The sequence below is a fragment of the Podarcis tiliguerta genome (genome assembly GCF_965153285.1).
Source record: "Podarcis tiliguerta genome assembly, chromosome: 11".
Taxonomy (NCBI): domain Eukaryota; kingdom Metazoa; phylum Chordata; class Lepidosauria; order Squamata; family Lacertidae; genus Podarcis; species Podarcis tiliguerta.
In genome coordinates this window covers 44,261,606-44,266,466 of record NC_139544.1, presented here as the reverse complement: position 1 = coordinate 44,266,466, position 4,861 = coordinate 44,261,606, and positions in this window count along the sequence as shown.

The window sequence follows — 4,861 nt, the reverse complement described above, 5'->3', positions numbered from 1 at the left end:
CCAATGAGCGAGGCAAGGCGGGGAAATGAGGCGAGGGGAGGGCGAGAGGAGTGGTGTGAGAAAATGACGCCGCGTGGCCAGAGGGAGGGCGCCCAATGGGCGCGCCGCTGAGGCCCGGACCGGCGAATGAAGCGCGTGATGCGGGTGCCCGGCGGCCAATGGGAGCCACGCTGCCGACTGCGCGGTGAGGGCAGTCGCTGCTGCAGGTCCTCTGGTGAGAAAGAGGAGATGGTCGCTTAGCAACGGGAGGAAGGCGCGCATCTCAGCGAGGCAGCATCGTGTTACCCGAAGAAGGGAGCGAAGGAGAGCCCTGGTGTCTGCGCTGGCTGGCTCCATATAGGCTGGAAGGAGGCTCTTGCATATTATATTATGAACTGTTTGGGGTTTTTTTAAGCCTTATTGATAGCCACATCAATGGCCCACCAGCTCCAGGTTCTCAGGGAAAGAGTCTGGTGGTTTTTCATACTTTATTTAACAACACACACGGATTACAAATGCTATCCAAATACAATGTTGTATGGTGCTGTCATTGGTTAAATGAGGCTTCTGATATAACCTTTATGGCTTGTAATGCTGCTAATATTGTCTGTTTTGTACAAGTTTCTTTTAACGTTTTTCTTTATGTCTTTCTTTTTCTTTATAAACCTGTGATCATCATCTGAGGCCTTTCTTCTTGGGGCCCCTTCCGTGAGAGGTCTGGAGGGCGGTAACATGAGAAAAGACTTTTTCTGCAGTGGCTTTCTGCTTGTGGAATGCTCTTCCCCATCTGCCCTACCGCTTTCCCCTGGAAAAGCTGCTCTTTAGGGCTGATATAAAATATTATAAAATATTAGGGTACACACACATAGCAGACACACACTCCACAGAAAACCAATCCTCCACCCTACAAAATATATGAACTATTCCCTAAGAAAATTACACATTATTTTAGCACACAGAACAATCCCCCCAAAAGCCATCTTGGCTCTCCTAATTACTCAAAATATTTCCTCTACGGAAGGAGATATCTTGGAGAAACCTTTCCCAGTACCGTAGTTCTTTTCACTTACAAATCCTTGCTTAAGGTAATATTTTGTGTATGAATAGGGTGGGCCTGTGACCTGGATTCAAGAACTAAAGTATTTACCATCTCAAAAGAATGACTACACTGCCCAGGTACACTGGCAGACAGGAGAGAAGCCACACACTCAAATTTATTTGGGAGACCACCTCTGTGATGTATGTATGATGATTTTAGGGTGGTCTTTGGCTAAGGGGTTGGGCAATGTCTAAAGTCTTTAAAGGTTCCTGCACACTTTGTGCTTTTGGTCTCTCACTTCCTTGTGGTGGGGGCGGGGCTCTGTTGCAACAGAAAAATAAAAATCAGCCTAGCTTTCACTGGATCCTGCCTCCATCCATTCTTCTTTGACCAGTCATGGACTTAGGGGACTCAGAGTCCCTTGGGGAGTTGGGCACCAAAAGCCAACCCCAAATTTTTCTACAACAACACTAATTAGAGCAGTTGGCAGAAAATCCACTTGACAATTTGCTCCGATTCAACAGTAAAGAGCAGGTTTTCCATTGGGGAAAGCAACAGTACAAATGGAAGTCTGGATGAGCCATCAATGCCAGCAGCAGCAGCAACAACAAAAATGCCCTCCACTCACCTAGACTAGATGATCCTTGATTAGATCAAGTGGGTCTCCTATATATTTTTAACCTAAGTTTCCAACTAGGAAGTAACAATAATTAGCATGTACATAGTGAGGTTTAGAGTGATCAAAATCCTTTGCATACCTGTTCTCAATAATAGCCCTGTAAAGTAGATCAGTGTTACTATCCCCTTATTTAATAGTATTTGCTTGTGTGTCCACCAGAGATGAGTAATAATAAATGCTTTTTCCCTAGATAAATAGGTGGGTGTCAGTACTCACCATGAAGTTGTTGCAGTAAATGCCACACTTTTTAACGTCAAAAAAGAGGTGCCAGTACTTTGTACTATTGAGAACCCCTGAAAAAAAGCACTGGTAAGGAGACCGGGCAAAGAAGTATTTTTAACTGGAAGAAAATTGTTTCAATTTGGATTCATCTACACTTCCTTTTGTGTTGCGTTTCTTGGCACAGGTTAAGGCTTCCCAGGTCCACGTCCAAGTGGGGTCCCCCCCCCAGCACTTTCCCTGAAAAGCTGTATTATCACTGAATCAGAGCAAATGGCAATTGGGTTTTCTGTGGATCGCTGTTTGTTCCAATTCAGCAGAAAAACATGAGTTTTCCCAAGGAAAGTTCCAGGACAAAGCCCCCCACAAAACCACTCAGATAAAGACCTGGAAAGCTCAGACCTGTGCCTAGAAAGTGTGGATGAGTGTATAAGTCTATGAGTGGATAAGTGTAGATGAGCCCTTTGTGCGCCAGGCGATTTATGTGCTACAGAGCCAGACATTTGCTAGTTCCTTTTATGAACTTATTTGCAAAGCTGCATTTATCTTTAAGTGTACGTTTTCTTGTATATTATTCTGCAAACTGCCCTGAGATCTTTTGATGAAGGGTGGTATATAAATTTAATAAATAAAATAAATAAATACCATATTTTTCCATCTATAAGACTAGATTTTTTCCCTAAAAAATAATGTCCAAAATTTGGGGGTGTCTTATACATGGATAGATCTCCCCCCTATTTTCTTAAATCAGTCCCCCAAAATAGGGGGCGTCTTATACATGGCGGCGTCTTATAGATGGAAAAATACAGTAAATAAGTTTTAAGAGTCTTTTGTTGCTGCTGCTGTTTTTCTTAATTCTCTTCTGCTTTTTAAATTCAAACCTCAACTTACTGGAGGCTTTGCGTTATCTGAAAGCAAAAGACCCAACTTCCTAAAGGGGATCTGCAATTTGACCTGGCAGTTCAGCCCTGGCAAACCTTCTCTCACTTACCTTAGCCTATAGAGAAGGTGAAAGTTCCACTTTTATTTAGCAGCTCAGTGCTTGTATGTTGTCATTTGAAAATGTTGTGTTTCTTAATCAATATTCAGTCACACCAATGATGAAAACTGACACTCCAGAACAAGAACAGCAGGATGCAGGTGGTATTTAAATCTGGTTCCTCATACATGACTTAAACTCGCCTTTCAGTAATCAATCTTGTCAACAAGTAATGTCACATTTTCCTTGACATTGTGAAAGTGTGTCCTTTTCTTTCCGCCTCGGTAATGAACATGTTAGTTCATTTTATAGTCTAGTCTACAGATAGCCAACATGGTGCCCTTCAGACATTGCTAGACTATGATTCCCCCCCCCCCCCCGCCGCCCTTATATTGGCCATGGCTTCTGGGTCTGACAAGATTTGGAATCCAACAACATCTAGCTCAATTAATTAAGAGTCTCATGCTCTACTGACTAAGTCGTCAATTGAAGTTGTCGACACAGAATGACATAGGCACAGCTTTGTCAATGCCATACATATAAAGAAGGTGTTGTGCCTGCATGACATCAAAAAAGCACCAGGAAGCACATTGCAGACACATGTGAACGTGAGACCCCAATATCAGGTAGACAGTGTGTGTGACTGGTTAGGAAAGTAGTCATAACTGCCCCAAACTATGGTGCTCATTCTGGCCCCTGGAATATGTGGCATGAGTGCTGCAGCTTTCAGCCAGAGACTTTTGTTGAGTTCCACAACAAGGCCTATTGGGTTCAGGAGGCTGCCTGCCATCAGATTATCCAATAGTTCTAGGAACAAACAACTCTGACCTGTTTCTGTTACTAGTAGGTAGTTATGCAGGGCATTGCAAGAGTGGGTACCCATATTCATGCTCATTCCTGCCTTCTCAGTAGTGGTGCCTGCCCTGTGGAACCTCCTCCCATCAGATGTCAAAGAGATAAACACCTCCCTGACATTTAGAAGACATCTGAAGGCAGCCCTGTTCAGGGAAGTTTTTAATGTGTGACATTTTAATGTATTTTTAATCTTTGTTGGAGGCCGCCCAGGGTGGCTGGGAGACCCAGCCAGATGGGCAGGGTACAAATAAATTATTATTATTATTATTATTATTATTATTATTATTATTATTATTCCAAGATGATAAATGAGCAGTGTCCAGTCAGTGTAGAGGATGACAGTGCTACCATCCATCTACCAATAAATTGGAGATTTAACTGTTCATGTAGGAGAAGAAAACAGCCTTGTGGCACCATAAAGACTAAAGTTACTTTAGCAGTCAAGAGATGGGATAGAAGTAGACAAAAGAACTTTCAGACTGGTCCATACAAGAATCCATAACATATGTAAGACAAAGTCAAGTGAATACATACATTGAGACCTTTGCTCACCTCTGTTTTTTCTCAGTTAGTGCCTTTTTATGGAAGGCACCTTGCCAACAAAGGTCCGTATAGTTAAAGCCATGGTTTTCCCAGTAGTGATGTATGGAAGTGAGAGCTGGACCATAAAGAAGGCTGATCGCCGAAGAATTGATGCTTTTGAATTATGGTGCTGGAGGAGACTCTTGAGAGTCCCATGGACTGCAAGAAGATCAAACCTATCCATTCTTAAAGAAATCAGCCCTGAGTGCTCACTGGAAGGACAGATCGTGAAGCTGAGGCTCCAGTACTTTGGCCACCTTATGAGAAGAGAAGACTCCCTGGAAAAGACCCTGATGTTGGGAAAGATTGAGGGTACAAGGAGAAGGAGACAACAGAGGACGAGATGGTTGGACAGTGTTCTCGAAGCTACTACCGTGAGTTTGACCAAACCGCGGGAGGCAGTGGAAGACAGGAGTGCCTGGCGTGCTCTGGTCCACGGGGTCACAAAGAGTCGGACACGACTAAACGACTAAACAACCACCACCACCACCTCTGATTCTTCCCTGATGCTGGGAAAGATGGAGGGCAC